This window comes from Macaca thibetana, chromosome 3 (genome assembly GCF_024542745.1).
Source record: "Macaca thibetana thibetana isolate TM-01 chromosome 3, ASM2454274v1, whole genome shotgun sequence".
Taxonomy (NCBI): Eukaryota; Metazoa; Chordata; class Mammalia; order Primates; family Cercopithecidae; genus Macaca; species Macaca thibetana.
The window spans coordinates 127,411,746-127,433,646 of record NC_065580.1 but is presented as its reverse complement, the minus strand read 5'-3'; the positions used below and the strand labels follow the sequence as shown (position 1 = coordinate 127,433,646).

Here is a 21,901-nt window from a genome sequence, read left to right as displayed (position 1 = left end):
GGTAGCCCCGCGACCAATGGCCGAAAGCGGTTAAAAAACTACTCCTCCCAGCATGCCTGACGAGGCGCGCACCGCCCTCCCCTTCCCGCCAAGTATCATCACAAACCCTACTCCCGTTGCATGCTGGGATTGTAGTCCCGCAGCCCTGCGAACAAAGGCCAAAAGCAGTTAAGAAACTACTTCTCCCAGCATGCCTCCCTCCAGGTGTCCTTACCAACCCCACTCCCGTTGCATGCTGGGATTGTAGTCCCGCAGCCCTGCGAACAAAGGCCAAAAGCAGTTAAGAAACTACTTCTCCCAGCATGCCTCCCTCCAGGTGTCCTTACCAACCCCACTCCCGTTGCATGCTGGGATTGTAGTCCCGCAGCCCTGCGACCAACGGCCGAGAGCGGCTAAGACACTACTCTTGCCAGCATGTCCTGCAGTAGGGCACCGCGCTATGTCTCCCTCCAGGGATCTGCACCACCTACAATCCCGTTTCACGCTGGGACTGTAGTCCTGCAAGCCTACAACTAACAGCTGGGTGCGGATAAGGGACTACAGTTCCCCTCATTCCCAGCAAAGGTCCCGCCGCCACCGAGCTCCTCCAGGATTCCAGTGCAGTTCCGCCGTGCGGAGGGAAGCTTGGCTGTTCACAAACCTCTCCTGCCCTCGAGGAGACAGCTTGGCAGAAGCGGCCGATCTCACCTTGTCATTGTGACACGGTGTCTCCCCAAAGTGCCGACTTCATGACTTGTTGTGCCCAAAGTTTAATTTCCCACAGAACAGGTAGAGGCCAAGAGCTTCTCGCAGCCTCCGCCGCAGGGTTGCCATGGTAACGTTCGTTTCTTCCCTCCCCGCCCCCCACCCGCCACTGGCCGTCTGGACCCCACCCCGTCCCTCTGAGGGGCCTCTCCTTTTAACCCCGCCGTCTATTGTCCCTCCCCTCGCTACATGCGCAGTGCTGCCACTTGGTCCCGCGAGGGAAGCTCCCTTTTGAGTGTCCGAAACCGTTAGTTTGCTGCCTCATGTGAAGGTACCCAGTCTCTGGTAACCTGGCACTTCACTTTTGAAAACCACCTTTTTTCCTGCACCTCTTTGCTCCCCAGATGCACCTACTGGACCCCGGGCTGGCTGTATGGCCCGCGTCTGGGTCAGGCCTCGCACGCAGACGCTCCTGCCACCGTGATGAAGAGGAGAAAATGTCCCAGGGGAAAGGCCTGACCTTGCTGCATTCAGTCAGGAAACAGCCATGGGGAAGGGACCCCCTTAAACTACTTTGGGAGCCACATCCACCACTTCTCTGCCCCCTACCCAGGCTGGTTCCCAGGCCTTGGGGTCCTAGTGTGGACCTCCCTGCTGTAATTAACGCAGGTGCAGGACCAGAGAGCGCCTTGGTCCCTCCGAACACATGAGGAAAGTTTGTGTGGTGAGGTTTGGACAGTGTCTGTGTTTCTGCCCTGAATAGGGTTCCCTAGAAAATCTTTATCCATTTTTAAATACTCTCTTTGGTACCACTTTTAAGACTTTGCCGGTGGAAATTAACAGTGATCATTTTTTTGAATCCATTTTTCTATTTGCTTTTTAAGATTAACTCTTAAGTACTCCACAGCTACACGCTTCTGAAACTGGCGGAGACACAGCGTCAGTTCTGTACAGGGCGGACGCAGCAGGACAGAATCTCCCTGGGCATCTTTCTGGAGCATCAAATTTACTGCAAGATTTTAAAGAAACATATTTAGTTGATTTCCAAGGTAAGAAATTAAACCTTGAAAACTAGATTAAAAAGTCATCTGCGCCTGACGTATCGGACTTTCTGCAGGAAGAAAACTCTAAGGGGAGCATATTGTCCATTATTATAAATAGTGAAAATGAGAAATCATAACAAGTCCCTTGAAAACCCTGCCCTGCCAGCCTTCTAATAGGGCCTTGGTGTGGTTTTATGTGGATTTTCTTTTTGAAGTGTGCTCACCTTTTGAATATACAAATTTGGGGGTTTGACTAAATTTTGCAAGTTTTCGGCTATTGTGTATTTGCTTTTGTATCATATTTAATTTTTCTGTCCTCCCTCTCCTCAGACTCAGTCATTCCACAGGTCTCTAAGGCACTTTTCATTTTCTTCAAACTTGTTTCACTCTTCAGATTGGATAATTTCTATTGCTGTCTTCTGTTTCTACTCTGTTTATAAACTCAACAGTCTTTTTAGTTTTTCGTTTCATTATCTCTCTATTCCATTCTTTTTATCATTTCCATTTCTCTGCTGAGGCTCCACGTGAGTTAATTCATTATGAGGATATTTTCTTTTATCCCCATGAACATACTTATAATAGCTGCTCTCAAACCCTTGTCTGCTGATGACATCGTCTTGGACATCTTAGAATTAGCTTCTGCTGCCTGCTTTTTATCTTGCGTATAGATTACATTTTAACATTTCTTCACACATTTCATGAATTTTGATATTGTGTACTAGAAATTATAAGTAGTAGTTATAGAGACTCTAAATTCTGTTGTATTCCTTTGAAGAGGATTGTTATTTGAAGAGGGGTTAATCTGATTGGATTCAAACAGCAATACCTACCTCACCTACAGTGGACACAGTTGAAATCCTCATTCTGTTACCGCACACACATACATGTATTATATATGGTTGTGCATTCCTATGTAACTGTACCTAATATTTTATCCAGATTTTATCATTGTTACCTGTGAGAGTGTTTAACAAGCAACTCTAGCATTACTGAAAGTCAGAACCTCACTTTTGTTTGCTTATTGGATTTGAACACGTAATACCTTTGTTTTCTTTTGTAACATTTTTCAATTTGAAGTCTTATTTGGTCTGATATTAATATAGCCAACGCAGATCTCTTTTGCTTATTATTTGCTTGAAGTACTGTTTTTCTCTTTTCACTTTCAACCTAGTTGTGTCTTTCAATCTAATGTGAGTCTTGCACAAACATGATAGTTGATCATGTTTTTGTTGTTGTTGTTGTTGTTGTTGTTGTTTTTTGAGACGGAGTCTGGCTCTGTAGCCCAGGCTGGAGTGCAGTGGCCGGATCTCAGCTCACTGCAAGCTCCGCCTCCCGGGTTCCCGCCATTCTCCTGTCTCAGCCTCCGGAGTAGCTGGGACTACAGGCGCCCGCCACCTCGCCCGGCTAGTTTTTTGTATTTTTTAGTAGAGACGGGGTTTCACCATGTTAGCCAGGATGGTCTCGATCTCCTGACCTCGTGATCCACCCGTCTCGGCCTTCCAAAGTGCTGGGATTACAGGCTTGAGCCACCGTGCCCGGCCGGATCATGTTTTTTAGTCTGTTCTGCTGATCTCTGCCTTTTAATTCGATAGTTCAATCCATTTACATTTAGAAGAATTATTCATAAGTAGACTTCTGTCATTATGTTATTTGTTTTCTGTATACTTTGTCTTTTTGTTTAACATTTTCTACATTATTTTCTTCTAATGTATTGGGTTGATTTTTTTTAGTAAAATATTTTAACTTTTTATTTTCCTTTGTGTATATTCTATAGCTTCTTTTTGTGATTACCATTATGGTGATGACATTTAACATCTGAATTTATTTATTTTAATTGCTGCATAGTAGTATATTCAATTATATGAACATAGTATAATTTTTAAATCTATTCTACTTTTGATAGTCATCATTGGGATATTTAATATGCTTTTTTTTTAGGTGAGTATTGAGTTTACATAAACATTGAGTGGAACTTACAGAGTTCCCATATATCCTCTCCCTACACCCAGCTTCTCCTCTATTATTAACACCTTACATTAGTGTAGCATATTTGTTACTCTTAATGAACTAATATAGAAGAGTTATTATTAACTAAAATCTAAAGTTTTCATTCAAATTCATGTTTTCTGTTTTACATTCTGTGGATTTTGACAAATGCATAATGACATGACACGTATCCATTATTGCATTATACAAAATAGTTTTATTGTCTTAAAATATCCACTGTACCCCATCTATTCATCTCACCCCTTTTTCCCCCAAACTTTTAGAAAGCACAGATCTTCTTACTGTGTCCATGGTTTTGCCTTTTACAAAATGTCATACGGTTGGAATCCTGTAGTATGTAGCCTTTTCAGACTGTCTTCTTTCACAGCCGTATGTATTTAAGGTTCCTCATGTCTTTTCAAGCCTTGAAATCTCATTTTTTAAAAATCAGTGGATAATGTTGTATGGTTGCACCACAACTAGTTTATTTATTTACCTATTGAAGAACATTATTTACCTATTAAGAACATTATTTACCTATTGAAGACCATCTTGTTTTGTTCCATGTTTTGGCAATTATGTATAAAACTGCTCTAAACAGTCACCTGCAGAGTTTTGTGCAGATGAAAGTTTTCACCTCTTGGATTAAGGCCAAAGAGTGTGATTGCTGGATTGTGTGTAAGTGTATATTTAGCTCTGTAAGAAACTGGCAAACTGTCTTCCAAACTAGTCATAAACTTTGCATTTTCACCAACAATAAATGAGAGCTCTTGTTACTCTATATCCTCACCAGCATTTAGTGTAGCCGCTGTTTTGGATTTTAGCCATTCTAATATGTGTGTGGCAGTATGCCGTTGTTCTTTTCAATTTCCCAATGATATATGCTGTTGAGCATATTTTCATGTGCTTATTTGCCATGCTTATATGTTCTTTAGTAAGGATCTGTATCATTTGCCATTTTATAATTGGGTTGTTCATTTCTTATTCTTGAGTTTTAAGAACTCTGGGATTTTTTTGCATATTTTTGATACCAGTCTTTTATCAGTTATGTGTTTGGCAAATATTTTCTCCCATTCTGCGGCTTGTCTTTTTATTTTTTAGCAGTGTCTTTGGCAGTGCAGAAATGTTATTTTTAATATGGCAATATTAAATACAACTAAGCTACTGGGTGAGCTCTATCAATGTGTTTTGAGGCAATCTTGACGTTAAGGACTCACGCTATCACATATTCAGCAGCTTAGACTAAAGGGAGGAAAGCAAGGTGCTTGAGAGGGCTCTCTTGCAAGTTCACTTATGTGTTAGGTCAAGTGCTTGGCTCTGGGATGGCAGGGGACATGGAGCATGACAACTGCAATTCTGTCTCCAGATGGGAAAGTAGAAGGGAGGATTTCTTCCCAACCTTCAAATTCTTCCAAGAGAGAATGCTGATTTGGAATCTTGTCTTTCTTTACCATTTATTTCAGAAAGGTTGGATCTCTAGGAAGCGTGGGTCATGCTCTTAGTTTTCTGGGTTTTTTTTTTTTTTTTTTTTTTTTTTTTTTTTTTTTTTTTTTTTTTTTTTTGAGACGGAGTCTCGCTCTGTCACCCAGGCTGGAGTGCAGTGGCCGGATCTCAGATCACTGCAAGCTCTGCCTCCTGGGTTCACGCCATTCTCCTGCCTCAGCCTCCCGAGTAGCTGGGACTATAGGCGCCCACCACCTCGCCCGGCTAGTTTTTTGTATTTTTTAGTAGAGACGGGGTTTCACCGTGTTAGCCAGGATGGTCTCGATCTCCTGACCTCGTGATCCGCCCATCTCAGCCTCCCAAAGTGCTGGGATTACAGGCGTGAGCCACCGCGCCCGGCCAATTTTCTGGGTATTGTCTTTTGTACATATCACATGCAGTTGGTGCTACTGATGGGGCCTGGACATTACCTAGCTCTGCTGAGCTCCTAGCTCAATGTACTAGACCATTGTATTGTATTGTATTGTATTTTTTGTTTCCAGCATTTTCTTTTCAAAGCTGGTGAATCCCAGGTTATGCAAACTTTCATTTAACAACATTCACATAATCCCTAAATTCAGCATGGTTTAGAACTTGTTAGGTCCGTTTGCTATATACAAATGCCATGCCTCCAGTTGGTACTGAGGAATGGTTCCCCACTCCTGGTTTAAAGGCATTAACACTGAGAATGGTGGAAAGAGAGCGTATTTCCCAACACTGCTTTGCAACATCTAAATCTTTCATAGTGGCCTAATCCACTCATTGCATGTTGGTTCTCAGTGTGGGGACAATGAGGGCATTACTGATTTTAGACTTGTTTTCATCAACTAGCTCATCTGTGTGGAGTTGAGTTTAGAAAAAAAACAAAACAAAACAAAACAAAACATAAAAGTTAATGCAACATGTGACACCCTCTGTGGAGGATACATTGAAAATACATCTTGGCTGGGCGTGGTGGCTCGTGGAAATGCAGTGGAATGGAAATGCTCAAGAGAGGGCTCCCAAGGGCTTCATCAGTAATAAATGTGCAGCCACAGACTGCTCTCGGAGGTGTCTTTCCCTTCAAAGCACACAGTGTCCAGGATCCTAGACCCCTGAGAGACAGGGACAGCCTCGTTTGTCTTCCAGGGCAGGACTGGGGTGGGCCAGGGTCTGAGAGGGGTCACCAGGACAGGCTTTGTTCCAGCCACAGCCCAGACCTCTGCCCTCCAGGGTGGGATGTAGAAGGCCTTCTTGTACCCTACCCATTGGCTGCATCTGGCCCCAGATTTGAGGCCCTGATAATGAAAGCCCCTGGATGGCTTCCTCTCCCCTCGTGGGGGGCAACTCCCCGATGGGGTTAATGAAGATGTCAGAAATGCAGCAGAGGCTGGAAGATGGGAGGACAGAGATTGCCCCAGGCTGTGACCCCTGGTAGGAGCTGGGGCTCACCCTGCTGGCCTGTCACCTGTATTGCAGAGCATTTGTGGGAGGACCCTCTTGTGGGAGGACCCTCATCTGCTGTCAGAGAGCCTGCAGTCTGGAAAGGACAATCTGAGAAGCATTGTCTTAGAGCAGACCCAAGACAAGCGTTCAGGGTCCTAAAGTTTTCCTGGGAGCTGATCCCGGGAGACACTTTCAGGGGAACCACTGAAACAAGGGAGGTATTTTGGACTAAATTGTGTCCCTGTTCAAATTTATATGTTGAAGCCCTAATCGCCAATAAGACTGTATTTGGAGATAGGGCTTTTAAGGAGATCATTAAGGTTAAGTGAGGTTATAAGGGTAGGTCCCTAATCTCATAGGTCTGATGTCCTTATAATAAGAGGAAGAGACACCAGAATCTCTCTCCCTCTCTCTCAATCTCTCTCTTTCTCTCTCTCTCTCTCTCTCTCCTTGAAAGCACAGAGGAAAGGCCATGTGAAGATGCAGCTAGAAGGTGGCCATCTGCAGGCCGGAAAGCAAGCCCTCACCAGGAACCAACCCTGACAGCACCTTGATCTAGACATCCAGCCTGCAGAACTGTGAGAAAATAAACTGCTGCTGCTTAACCACCCAATCTATGGCAGCCCTAGCCAAGTCATACAGGAGGGAAGGTGGCCAATAAAGAGTGTATTGTTAAGCCAGCTACCCCTGTAGGCAATGAAGGTTGGCCTACTGCAGAACTCTCTGGAACGTGTCATAAATGCTTCAGAGTTACCCACCCAAGAGGGCAGACTCATGCATTTATCAACTAACTCCTGAAAGTCACTAAGGATGACTTTCAGGAGGCGATAATGCCCTAGATGTGGAACAGCTTCAGAGAAAGCCCTAGGGCAAGGTGATGTGGCTACTGGCAGCGGGATATCAGGCCGGTGTGCAGTGAGAAGGTAAGTCCCAGGGAATATGGGCAGGCAGCAGTGAAATCTGCATGTGGCAGCCTAGCTGAGGTGGGAGCCTGGTGAAAAACGCAATGCACACTCAGAGGGCCCAGCTGAAAAGAGGTGGAGGAAAGGGCTGAGTACAGAGGTTTGAGTGGAGTTCATGGATAGTGAACACCCAGGATTTAGCATAAGTCAAAAGCTGTTACAACCTAGTGATAGGACAGGGCTGCCAGTCAATAGGAGAGTGTCAGAACCATGGCCAGGCAGGCAGGTAGGCAGTGGGGCAATATATACCCTAACCTTTCCTCCCACGTTGCCCAGGCTGGAGTGCAGTGTTGTGACCTCAGCACACTGCAACCTCTGCCTCCCAGGTTCAAACAATTCTCCCACCTTGGCCTCTGGAGTAGCTGGGATTACAGGCATGCACCACCATGCCCAGCTAATTTTTGTATTTTTTGTTAGAGGCGAGGTTTCACCATATTAGCCAGGCTGGTCTCAAAATCATGACCTCAGGTGATCCACCTGCCTTGGCCTCCCAAAGTGCTGGGATCACAGGTGTGTACTGCACCGGCCTATGCAAAAATTCCTAGAGAAGGGGTAGTAACTCGGGTCGTTGAGTCATTGTCATGGAAAGGGGCAGAAACTCCCAGGTGTTACCATGTCAGTGGTAAACTGACATGGCACACTGGTGGGTGTGTCTTATGGAAAGCTGCTTCTACCCTGTGCTTGTTTTTTGTTTTTTGGGTGTTTTTTTTGGCGGGAGACAGAATCTTACTCTGTCACCCAGGCTGGAATGCAGTGGTGCAATCTTGGCTCACTGCAACCTCAGCCTCCCAGGTTCAAGAAGTTCTTCCACCTCAGCCTCCCAAGTAGCTGGGATTACAGCTACTACTTAACCGGCCACCATGCCCAGTTAATTTTTGTATGTTTAGTAGAGATGGAGATTCACCATGTTGGCCAGGTTGGTCTCGAACTCCTGACCTCTGGTAATCCACCCGCCTCGGCCTCGCAAAGTGCTGGGATTACAGGTGTGAGCCAGCATGCCAGGCCCTGTCCCTGTTTTAACTAGTCCTCAGTTTGGTCTGGTGTCCAAGCCCCACCTCTCGAGTCAAGTCCCGCCTCCTACCTCTCTTTGAGAGGGTAGAGCAATGGCCTTTCCCCAAAACTGCCCTAATTCTGGCTGACAAGATCTTACAGTGTGCAAGGGGAGGGACGGAGAAGGATGGGGTTGCATGGAGAGGGTTTCTATTACAGCCATAAATCCTTTGTCTCTCGGAAATGTGGACACTCTTCCCGATAATAGGCATTTTTTCGGAACAGCATTTCTTTGAGAAGGTTTCTTTTCACAAGGCCAAGGCATGTCTCAGACGCTGTCTCCCCAGGCACTACAAGGCCATAAAGTTTCCAGTCTCCTCTCCCACTCTGTGAATTACAGCCTCTTCCTGCTCATTCATTATTCATTATTACGGTGACATATCCCGCCATCTAATTCATTGTCTCCAAATGCTGACTTCATCTCCTTCCTTAAAAGCTCATCCAGCTGGAATTTCTTCTGAGAAACTCCTGGGCCTCACACTGGTATTATCCTTTCCCGAACAGGCATGATTCACTTAGAACTTTATTGGAGATCGTGTGAAAGAGCCCTTCAGAAACAATCAGGGTCTTCATGTGTCACCAATCACTTAGCCCGCAGAGAGGACAAACAAATGCTAAATGCAATTGCTGGTTGCCGCGGCACTGTAGAGAAAATTGAAGGTGTCATCCTGCAGCTTCCCCAGGGTCAAGAAGGCTCCAAACACCACCACCCTCCCCCCACCACTCCAGATCCTAAGAGTCCATCCTGACCACCAAGGTCATGGGCTGCCTGGGGACAGTGGAGGATGGGTCAACATGTTGAATTCCCACAAGTAGGGAAGAGGCTGTCCACCAGCTGAGAAGTGACATGGAACATGAACGTCTTTTTAGGGGCCTGTGGATCCCACAGAATGGAAATTAAGGAAAATTCTGGTTTTTTCCAGGGAAATTCCAGGTATCTTGCTAGCCCCAGAAGTAAATAAGTCAATTGTTAAAACCAAAGGTAATAGTAGGGCTGGGCACAGTGGCTCATGCCTGTAATCCCAGCACTTTGGGAGGCCAAGGCGGGTGGATCACCTGAGGTCAGGAGTTCGAGACCAGCCTGGCCAACATGGTGAAACCCTGTCTCTACTAAAAATACAAAATTAGCTGGGCGTGGTGGTGCATGCCTATAATCCCAGCTACTTGGGAGGCTGAAGCAGAAGAATTGCTTGAACCCGGAAGGCAGAGATTGCCGTGAGCCAGTATCACACCGTTGCACTCCAGTCTGGGCAACAAGAGCAAAACTCTCTCAGGAAAAAAAAAAAAAAAGTAATAGTAGCCTAAAGCAATAAGCCAAGAAAGAAAGAAAGTTGGAGTTCCAGAGATGTTTGCTTTCCCTATAGAAACTAAAGATAACATCTTACCATACATATGTCCCTGTGTTGTGTTTCAGAAATTCGGACCTCCACTGAAGGCCTGAGATAAGAGGTAACTGAAGACTGAATTCTGAGCACTGTTCTTTAGTTAACATTTTTCTCTGCTGACCCCAAAGTTTTAAACAAAATTTCTCCTCCCTAACCAATTGCAAATCAGAAAATCTCTGAGTCTATGTATGACCAGTAAGCCCTCACCTCAAGATATCACACCCTTTTAGGCCTAAACCAATGTGTAATCTCCATGTATTCATTCACAATTTTGCCTGTAGCTTCTGCTTTTCTGAAATTTATCTCTGCCTTTAAAAACTTTTGCCTGTAAGCCATTGGTGAGGTCAGAATTTGAGCAAGTTGCTACCTGGTCCTTCTTGCTTGGGACCCTGCAAATAAATGCCCGCCTCCCTCCCTCCCTCCCTCCCTCCCTCCCTCCCCTTCCTTCCTTCCTTCCTTCCTTCCTTCCTTCCTTCCTTCCTTCCTTCCTTCCTTCCTTCCTCTCTTCCGTTGTTCCCTCTCCTTTCTTCCTTCCTTTTCTTTCTTTCCTTCTTTCTTTTTTCCTTCCTTCCTTCTCTCTTTATTTCTTTCCTTCTTTCTTCCCCTCTCTATCTCTCTTTCCTTCTTTTCTTTGACAGGGTCTCACTCTGTTGCCCAGGTTGGAGTACAGTGGTATGATCTCAGCTCACTGAAGCATCAACCTCTCCAGCTCGGGCAATCCTCCCACCTCAACCTCCCGGGTAGCTGGAACTACAAACACACACCACCACGCTAGCTAATTTTTTGTATTTTTTGTAGAAATGGGATTTTGCCGTGTTGCCCAGGCTGGTCTCGAACTCCTGACCTCAAGTGATTCACCCGCCTAGGCCTCCCAAAGTGCTGGGGTTACAGGCGTGAGCCACCTCGCTCAGCCTTTTTTTTTTTTTTTTAAGACAGAGTCTCACTCTGTTGCCCACACTGGAGTGCAGTGGTGCTATCTCAGCTCACTGCAGCCTCCATCCACCTCCCAGGTTCAAGGGATTCTCCTGCCTCAGCCTCCAAAGTAGCTGGGACTCCAAATACAAACCACCAAGCCTGGCTAATTTTATGTATTTTTTAGTGGAGTTAGGGTTTCACTATGTTGATGAGGCTGGTCTCAAATGCCTGACCTCAAGTGATCTGCCTGCCTAGGCCTCCCGAAGTGTTGTGATTGCAGGCATGAGTCACTGCACCCAGCCAATATATTTAGATACACAAATACTTACCATTGTGTTGCAATTGCATGCAGTATTCAGTGCAGTCACACACTGTGCAGGTTTGTAGCTTAGGAGCAATAGGCTACATCATCCAGCCTAGGTGTGTAGTAGACCACACGATCTAGGTTTATATCAATACACTCTATGATTTCACACAACCATGAAATCGTATAGCAATGCATTTCTCAGAAACTATTCTTGTCATTGAGCAACACATGACTCTCTACATGAGTTACTAAATATGTTAAAACTGATCAAATTGTATACATTTTTTTTTCCAAGATGGAGTTTCACTCTTGTTGCCCAGGCTGGAGTGCAATGGTGACATCTCAGCTCATTGCAACCTCCACTTCCCGGGTTCAAGAGATTCTCCTGCCTCAGCCTCTAGAGTAGCTGGGATTACAGGCACTCGCCACCACACCTGGCTAATCTTTAAAAAATATTTCCGGTATTACATACCGCAATTATACCTGAATCAAATTGGAGGAAAATAAAGTCAACTCAAGGAACTAGAATAAAACATTTTGAGAAGGAGAGCTTCACCTCCCCACTGGCCCTGAATTTCCATGTGTTTTAACCCATCTTCTAATTTTAGATAGAAAAGAAAGGAAAGGAAAAGAAAAAAAGACACCAAAGTGAGACATCACTTTAGAAAAGTGTTGAAAATACATTAAACACTGGGGTATTACCATAATAAATGAAATGAATAATTCCAGATGTCTTATCAAATATTTAAAAATATTTAAAATTAGCAAGTACAGAGAAAATTAATGTTGAGTAAATAATTTTAATGAATATATCCTATTGTGTTCTAAAGACGGTTTTTTAAATTTTGATTTTATTTTTGTAACAGAAGCTTTTCTTTCCAAGTCTTCTTAAAGGGACTTTATTATTCCATATGTTTAAGACACAATTTAAAGAGAGTGAATCAGTTTTAAACTAGATAATGAAGTTCCCACAGGGCACAGATATGTGCTCTGACTTGTCTCGTGTACAGACTTCTTACAAGGTCTTTCAGTTGATTCCCAGTCTCTCTCTTTCCTTCTTTCCTTCTTTCTTCTTTTCTTTTGTTCTTTCTTTTCTTTCTTTCGAGACAGGGTCTCACTCTATCACCCAGGCTGGAATACAGTGGTGCAATTACAGCTCACTGCAGCCTCAACCTCCCAGGCTCAAGTGATCCTCCCACCTAAACCTCCCAAGTAGCTGGGACTACAGGTGCATACCACCATGTTTGGCTAATTTTTTTGTATTTTTTGTAGAGATGGGGGTCTCACTATGTTGCCCAGGCTGGTCTTGAACTCCTGAGCTCAAGCAATCCCCCTGCCTCGGCCTCCCAAAATGCTGGGATTACAGGTGTGAGCCACCTCGCCTGGCCCTGTTTCTTTTCTGTTTTGAGGCCTTACACAAGTCACACTGCCACTCCGAGCCTCAGTTTCCCCATTTGTCACATGGAGACAATAATCCCTCAACCCCAAGTAGCCCGATGCATGGCACACACTATAGAGATGAAAGAGAGATTTCCTTCCTGTATAGCAAAAGCTGATACTTATTTGATGTGATATTCAATTAGCCCTAAAACTGTTATCTCCCAAAAGGATATCTGAAGGGAGAAAATGATCATGCTTGTTGCCTTCATTCAAGACTGAGTGCTGTTTACACAATAAACTAGGTACTTCTGGATGCAACATAAAACATTCTTAAAATAATCCCACCTTTCATTCCTCACCTGCCAGACAGCTGAACCACAGCTTTATGAAATATGAAGGGAGCCCACTTCTATGGCCAGGCATTCATCTTCAGGCTCCTTAGCATACAAGTCCCTTGGAGTTATTTTATTATTTCCAAGAAACTGTAATTGAGCCTTTTTATATACCTTCTGTTGTCGTAAGAGTGATCACACATCAAGTGCGTCAACCGAATCAGAGAAAGGCATTCTTCACCTGGTTTACTGTTTCCTTGAGACAGCTGCTCTTTGGGCTTGGTCGGTTGACAGCTTCGATAGGATTATTGAGCACAGCTTTTCATGCAAAAGAAACCTGGAGACCGAGGCAGTCCTCCATTGGTTGGTCCAGCCAAGGGGCTGGAGTTGACAGGAGGGTCTTCTCAGCAGACGGGGGTCCGGTGAGCCTGACCCAGAGGCCCCAAAGCTGCTCCTGGGTGCAGCCAACATGCTGGGCTTGGAGTAAATGCTTAACCACTGAGAGAGCAGTGAGGGTCTCAGCCACGCTTCCCTCTGTGTCTCCTGCCTTCCTCTGCTTCCAGCACAGCCTCCACTCCCGGTTGGGGTCAGTCATCTTGCCCCTTTTCAGCCAAAGGACCAGGTAAGATGTGTCTTCACAAGCAACAAGTCAGGGTACAAGTCTGTGCCCTGTAGTAACTTCATCATATAATTATTCAAATCTGATTTGTTCTCTCTTGCTCTCTTTTTTTTCTTTCTCTCTCTTTTTTTTTTTTTTTTTTAACAGACAGGGTTTCGCTCTGTCACCCAGGCTGGAATGCAGTGGTGCCATCTCAGCTCACTGCAACCTCTGCCTCCTGGGTTAAGCGATTCTCCTGCCTCAGCCTCCAAAGTAGCTGGGATTACAGACACGTGCCACCACACCCAACTAATGTTTTACTTTTGTAGAGACGGGGCCCCACTAAGTTGCCCAGGCTGGTCTCGAGCTTTTGGGCTCAAGCAATCCTCCTCCCTTGGCCTCCCAAAGTGCTGGGATAATAGGCATGAGCCACAGCACCCAGCCTTGTTCTCTTTAAATTGTGCTTTAAACATATGCAATAGTAAAGTCCCTTTAAGAAGACATGGAAATAAGAGCTTCTGTTACAAAAACAAAATCAAATTTTAAAAAGCCCCTCACTGAAACATAATAGGATATATTCATTAAAATTATTTACTCAATATTCATTTTCTCTGTACTTGCTAATTTTAAATATGTTTAACTATCTGATAAGACAGATCTAAAATGAGGCAGATCTGGCTCCAACTTGCCTCACTGGGCCTCAGTTTCCCAGTCTTTAAGATGGGGACAGAAAAAATGCTTTCAAAAAAAAGGATCAAATTAGACAGTGGCAGTGAACATGCTTTGTAAATTAGCCCAAGGCCTTGGTGGTTTACACCTGTAATCTTAGCACTTTGGAGGCCAAGGCGGGTGGATCACTTCAGATCAGGAGGTCGAGACCAGCCTGACCAACATGGTGAAACCCTGTCTGTATTAAAAATACAAAAATTGGGCCGGGCGCGGTGGCTCAAGCCTGTAATCCCAGCACTTTGGGAGGCCGAGACGGGCGGATCACGAGGTCAGGAGATCAAGACCATCCTGGCTAACGCGGTGAAACCCCGTCTCTACTAAAAGGTACAAAAAACTAGCCGGGCGTGGTGGCGGGCGCCTGTAGTCCCAGCTACTCGGGAGGCTGAGGCAGGAGAATGGCGTGAACCCGGGAGGCGGAGCTTGCAGTGAGCCGAGATCCGGCCACTGCACTCCAGCCTGGGCGACAGAGCAAGACTCCGTCTCAAAAAAAAAAAAAAAAAAAAAAAATACAAAAATTAGCCAGGCATGGTGGCATGCGCCTGTAATTCCAGCTACTTGGGAGGCTGAGACAGGAAAATCAGGTGAACCCAGGAGGCAGAGGTTGCAGTGAGCCGAGATCATGCCACCGCACTCCAGCCTGGGTGACAGAGCAAGACTATGTCTACAAAAACAAAAACAAAACAAAACAAAAAAACTTCCTCAGACTGGGTAATTTATAAAGGAAAGAGGTTTAATTGACTCACAGTTCTGCATGGCTGGGAGGCCTCAGGAAACTTACAATCATGGTGGAAGGTGAAAGAGAAGCAAATACCTTCTTCACAAGGCAGCAGAGAGAAAGAGCACACGGGGAAACTGCCACTTTTAAACCATCAGATCTTGGGGGAACTCCCTTAGTATCACAAGAACATCATGGAGGAAACCTCCCCCATGATCCAATCACCTCCTACCAGGTCCCTCCCTCACCACATGGGAATTACAATTCAATGAGATTTGGTTGGGGACACAGAGCCAAACCATATGAGCCCTCCAGCAAATTCCCCAAAATCAGGTCATAGGGGATGTCCCACAGGCAGTCCAGGAAAGAGAAGAGACTCATAGAAGGGGTTGGGCTCAATATCCCTCCAGTGGGTTCAGCTTTGGAACACAAAATAAGAAAGCCCCTAGGTTTCAGATGCCCCTTTCTCTATATCAGGCTCAGAGTGTGGGGTTTTGGGTGCACATACATGTAACATGGGCTCTTGTCCCCTTAAGATGTGTGCTTCCCTCTTGCAGTGTGGACTTGTGCTGCCCAACCAGGGACAACTATCTCCCAACCTCCCCTGCAGGTGGGTGTGGCCACATGGTCATATGACTGAGTTCCGACCAATGGAATGAGAGGACCTGGTCCAGGCAAATCTCCGCGTCCATCCTCCCATCTCTGACACATTGTCAGATGGGTAGTGATGACCATGGTGACCTTGGAGTGAGCTGGTGGCATTGGCAGAGACTCAGGAGCTCAAACCAACCACCCACACTGCAGCTCCAATTTGAGAAAGAAAAACACTTCTACTGTGTTTGGCCACAGAGCCTGTGGGGTTTGTCCTTAGCCTGGTCCTGCCCTCAAGGGGTTGCCAGTCTGGTGTCAACAGCAGTTGGCCATTCAGTGATAACAGTGAAACACTGAAGAAGGTGAATTCGGCCTCTTCCAGGATCATGAGAGTTATCAGGACAGTGGGAGGGGATTGTGGGGGAGAGAAAAGAAGAAGAGCATGAGCTGGGTGGGTGGCTCAGCCTGTAATCCCAGCACTTTGGGAGGCCAAAGTGGGTGGAACACTTGAGGTCAGGAGTTCGAGACCAGCCTGGCCAACATGGTGAAACCCCATCTCTACTAAAAATACAAAAATTAGCCAGGTGTGGTAGTGGGCACCTGTAATCCCAGCTACTTGGGAGGCTGAGGCAGGAGAATTGCTTGAACCTGAGAGGTGAAGGTAGCAGTGAGCTGATATCATGCCACTGCACTCCAATCTAGGTGACAGAGCAAGACTCTTTCTCAAAAAAAAGAAAAAGAAAAAAGAAAAAGAGCATGCCAGATGGAGGGAACAGCATATGCCAAGGGTTTCCCCCCAAAATGTGTCCCCTCAAAATGTCATATGTTGAAATCCCACACCAGAATGGGACCTTACTTGGAAATAGGGTTGATGCAGATGTCATTAGTCAAGATGAAGTTATAAGGGTGAGCCCTAATCCAATATGATGGGTGTCCTTAGAGAAAGAGAAAGTTTGGATACAGAGGTATGGATGCTAGAAGAACATTTCATCATTTCGTGAAGAGATACAGGGAGAAGATGGCCGTGTACAAGCCAAGGAAAGAAGCCTAGTATAGATGAGCCCAGCCGGCCAGGCGCAGTGGCTCACGCCTGTAATTCCAGCACTTTGGGAGGCCGAGGCGGGTGAATCACCTGAGGTTAGGAGCTCAAGACCAGCCTGCCCAACATGGCGAAACCTGGTCTCTACCAAAAATACAAAAATTAGCCAGGTGTGATGGCATGTGCCTGTAATCCCAGCTACTCGGGAGGCTGAGGCAGGAGAACCACTTGAACCTGGGAGGTGGAGGTTGCAGTAAGCTGAGATCACGCCACTGCACTCCAGCCTGGGTGAGAGTGAGACTCTGTCTCAAAAAATAAAATAAAATAAATAAAATAAAATAAAATAGCTGCTCCCAGCCCACAGGAGTGTCCCGTCCCGCAGGATCGTCAAAGCAGGCCCTGGAAGAGGGGGTGGGAATTTGGGGAGCAAGAGACACGAGAAATGGAGACAAGACAGTGTCCTGATCAAGTCTCATTTATTGGCGGCAATACAATGCCTTATATACGTTAGGAGGGGCAGGGGTTGGGCTAAGGCGGTGATGATCTCTCCGCGGTGGGCGTGGCCAGGTAGGTTTCGGTTTCTTCGGTCAGACGTCATGTTGCGCCTGCGCTGTCAAATAGTGATTTTCGCGGGCGCGGGAAAAATGGGTGAAGAAGCAGCAGGAAGAGCGCCATCTTTTTTATGGGATAATAGTACAGGGAAGAAGGTAGAACTAGGGAGGAGGTATAGAGTGGAAATGTATTTAGCTCAGGCGTCAATCGTCAATTATTACTCGCTATGGCCGGGGCACGCGGCTCCGGACAGGTCCCCCTTTTTATTGTTTTATGATAAGAAATGACCCCTCGGGAACTGTGCCTGTCTTAGGTTGGGTCAACTCATCCCCACCTTCTAAGCCCGTCATGGGATAAGGCAGCAGCAAGGGCGGCCCTCCTGTCTTAGGCTCTGATGGAGATAGTGTCCTCTTACCTGTCATTGACTGTCCAGTTCAGCTCACAGGGGAGGTGGTCTCATTAGGGCAAATAAGACTCACCATTTTCAGACATCTCAAGGCGATAATGGACCTGTATAGGTTTGGCCTGGAAGGCCTCGATTTGTCGCCTGACGAATGCCATAAGCTTATTAAGGATCATAGGCCCGAGAGTGAGGAAGAGTAGAAGAGTAAGTAAAGGACCAAGAAAAGGCAGGAGATAGGGGAGAAGTCCATCGAGTCCAGTCCACAATGGATTGGCGGCCAGGTCTTTTCTGCGCTTCTCTAGTTCTTCTTGTAAAGTCTTTATTTTATTTCTGACGATTCCGGATTTGTTAGCGTAAAAACAACATTTTTCCTGTAGGGCCAAACAGATCCCTCCCTGTTCTGCTGTTAGTAAGTCTAGACCTCTTCTATTTTGGAGAACTACTTCAGCTAATGAGTCTACTTGATCTTGTAGATCTTGTATAGTACTGGATAAGGTTTGTACATCTGAAATTAATTGATTGGATAATTTAGTATATTGGGTTAGTGAGACTCCTAGGCCTGTGGCTCCTGTAGTAAAAGCAGTGGTGATTCCTAGTCCAGCCAACAAGGGAATAAATTGTATGGCTCGTTTCGGCCTATATAAAAAATGTTCAATAGCAGGGATGGGGACAGGTTCATCTCCAGGGATGATATCAATATCGGGGAGAAGAGTGGCCAGAACACAAAGCCCTGTCCAATTTGTGGGTAGATAAGTATATGCCATGATGTTTCCACAGACAAAAACCGAGCCATTTACAGCACACAAAGGGCTGGTGGCATTGATTATGGAGGTGCAGTTGGTGAATACAACGTAACCTAGATCGATTTCTTCAGTGCTATTATATGACGGTGAAAAGAGGCAAGAAGAATTAGAAAACGTCATTGGTTGAACCAAGAGGGGAGAGATAATTGGACAGGAGTTATTGACTAAGGACTCACCCGAGTAATTGACATAGGATAATGAAAGGTTAGGTATAGCTAGAGGAGTAGGGGGACCCATTTTTAGACAAAGCCAACAATCATGGGCAAGGCTTGTATTGGACATTTGGAGTAAATTGTAAGTGGCATTAAGGATATCAAAAGTCTGAGCATCGATCATAAGGTTATCTCTAACTTTAGGCAGGGCCAAAGGGTGATATCGAAGTTCAGGATACAGGGCTTTATGAATTTCTTCTAATTTTTTCTGAACAGTTTTAATTCTTGCAGTATCTAATGGACCTCCTCCATCAGAGATGTGAATGGGGGCGGTAGTGCTCCAACAAACAGGCTGTCCTTTTTGGCCGTTACAAGGAGATTGTACAAGTTTATTGGTGGATCCTAATACTTGTACGTCATTGGTACCTCCAGTTTGTTTTTTAAGTAACATGGCCGTATAGTATGTTTTGTTGCCTGATTTGCATTGTTGATATGAGGTATAGCAAGAACTATGTACTGAGGACTGGAAAGAACTACAGGGGCATTCTTGGAGCGGCCCGCTAGGGGAGGTGTCTCTTGGGGTTGACTTACATTTCCATAGCTGGTTTGGCATTAAGTAAGCTGTCTTGCCCGAGCAAGTCACTTGGAAGATTCTGTCTGACGGAGGTTCAGATACTTGTCCTCCACTGCAGTCACAAGGCTGGCCGTGTTGTTTTCGTATTAGTTCGATTGCTTTACGAGGGTCATCAAAACCTGCATAGACTGTCACTATGTTATACAAAATGATTGTTTTCTAAAAGAATTTCATGTTAGGCTTCATTTTCTGAAAAACAAAAAGGAAGAAACTTCTCAGGGAGATTTATCTTCCCTGGATTGACAATGGTTATGATTCATTTGTCTTACCAATCTTTCAGGCAGCCATCTGGCTGCATCATTTTTTTGTGAGAAGATACATACTGAGCCTCTTCCCCAAATTAAAACTGGATCAGGGCCATGCCATGAATTATCAAGTGGATCTTTCCATTTTACCATTGCAAACTGTTTTTGAGATTCAGGATGCCAGAAACGGTCGGCAGCAGATTTTCCATGACTGTCCAAATTTAAAAAATTAAGGATAAAGAGGGCATGATTGAGTATGTTTCTGGGGGTACCCTTCACGGGGTATCAGCTCCCCCCTTTTAATTTTTTGATAGCAGTTTTTAATGACAGATGGGCCCTTTCTATTATACCTTGTTCTTGGGGATTGTAGGGAATGCCTGTGGTATGTTTAATTTGTAGAGTATTGTAGAATTGTAAGAAAGTTTTGGCTATGTAACCAGGGCCATTATCTGTCTTGATTTGTTTAGGTATTCCTAAGATGGAAAAGCAATGTAATAAATGAGTTATGACATGTTTGGTGGCCTCTCCTGTTTGGAGAGTTGCAATAATGAACCCACTATAGGTGTCTATGTATACATGAATATATTTTAGTTGATTAAATTCTAAGTGATGTGTAACGTCCATTTGCCAAATTTCGTTGGGGATGAGTTCTCGAGGGTTAACTCCTAGATGGGGAACGGGTAAACACGTTATGTAGTTGGCACATTGTTTAACTATTTGTTGAGCTTGTTCTCTGGTAAGTTTGAACATAAGTCTTAAGGTTTGGGCATTTAAATGATGTAGGGTATGTGCTTTTTGTGCTTGTTGTAAGTTGTCTGTAGTGACTGTGGCTATGGTTTTTGTTGTCGTGTCGGCTGTTGAGTTACCTTGTGCTAAAGGTTCTGGTAATCTTGAATGTGCTCTAATATGTCCAAGGAAGAAGGGAGTAGTTCTTTTTTGGATAAGTTGTTGACATTGTAGAAATAGGTTAGCTGTGTCTGAAATATGTTTAATTTGAGGCACGGTTTCTAAGAGGGGTATTGAATGAGCCAGGTAGGCGCTGTCTGTGTGTAATATTAAGCGGCTGACAAGGAAAAGCTGATAATACTGCAATTATGGCTTGCAACTCGACCAGCTGAGCTGATGTATAAGTGGTTTGGAATTTAACAATTGTACTATTGTAGGTGTAAGCAGCGAGTCTTGTGGAAGACCTATCAGTGAAAATTAGTAATGCGTCATTGAGAGGTTCTTTACTGGTAATATGAGGAAACACAAACGCATGAAGCTTGCAAAATTGAATGAGTTTATTGGTGGGTAATGGTTGTCAATTGTACCAGTGTAAGAAGCAAAAGCAATTGGCCAGGCTTCTGTATTTTGCAATAGCCAATGGATGTGTGATTGAGTGTAGGGTTGTATAATAGTAGAGGGTTCTATTCCAAAGTATTTTCTACTGTTTTCTCTTCCTAGGATAATGAGATCAGCTATGGCATTATAATAAGGCAACAAAACCTTTTTTGGAGAGGAGGGCAGGTGTACCCACATAATGGGATTGTTTTGCCAGACTAACCCCGTAGGGGTTATTGCTGTGTTAAAAATAATGAATATTAATGGCTGAGAATAGTTAATACTAGTAACAAATTGTGTTGCGATGGCATTTTTTACCTGTTGGAGTGCTGTTAATGCTTCTTTTGTAATGGACTTGGGGGATTTTGGATTAGAGTCTCCTTTTAATATATCGAAAAGAGGTTTTAACTCTCCTGTGGTAAGTTTTAATATGGTCGAAGCCAATTTATGTCTCCCAGTAATTTTTGGAAATCATTTAAGGTTTTTAAGTGATCACGACGTATGACAGCCTTTTGATTAATGATTTTGGGTCCATTAATTTGAAAACTAAGATAGGTGTATGGATCTTGTAGTTGTACTTTTTTTGGGGCTATTTGCAGTCCGGCTGTTGTTAACTCTTGTTTGAGTTGGGCAAAATACTGTAAGACTTGTTCGCCAATTTCTCCGGCTATTAAAATGTCATCCATATAATGTATAATATACATCTGTGTCCATGTTTTTCTGACTGGCTCTATAGCGGCAGCTACATATTTTTGACATAAGGTAGGACTATTGGCCATACCCTGAGGTAAGACTCTCCATTGATAACGTTTTATTGGCTGTCTAAAATTTGTAGATGGAAGACTAAAGGCAAATCTTTTTTGGTCAGCAGGATGAAGGGGAATTGTAAAAAAGCAGTCTTTAAGGTCAATAATGATTTTAAAATATTTTTGAGGAATCGTAACTGGTGAGGGCAATCTTGGTTGTAAGGCACCCATAAGGACCATAGTGATATTCACTGCCCTTAAATCTTGTAAGTCTCCATTTGCCAGACTTTTTCTTAATAACAAAAATAGGTGTATTCCAGGGGGAATTATTTTCTGTAATATGTCCTGCTACTAGTTGTTCCTGCACTAACTGTTGGGCAGCACTTAGCTTGTCATTGAGTAAAGGCCACTGATCAACCC

At 44.6% G+C, this 21,901-nt stretch overlaps 1 long non-coding RNA gene across 2 annotated transcripts; it reads left to right on the top strand.

The window, feature by feature from the left end:
• The first annotated feature begins 822 nt into the window (after positions 1–822).
• LOC126950277 (uncharacterized) lies at positions 823–10,439 on the top strand. 2 transcript variants are annotated; one of them, XR_007724135.1, is made up of 3 exons: positions 823–1,733; positions 7,083–7,543; positions 10,047–10,439. It is a non-coding gene; the product is annotated as an uncharacterized LOC126950277 (long non-coding RNA). The 2 variants fall into 2 exon arrangements; XR_007724134.1 differs by having other exon boundaries at positions 7,078–7,543.
• Positions 10,440–21,901: the final 11,462 nt, after the last annotated feature.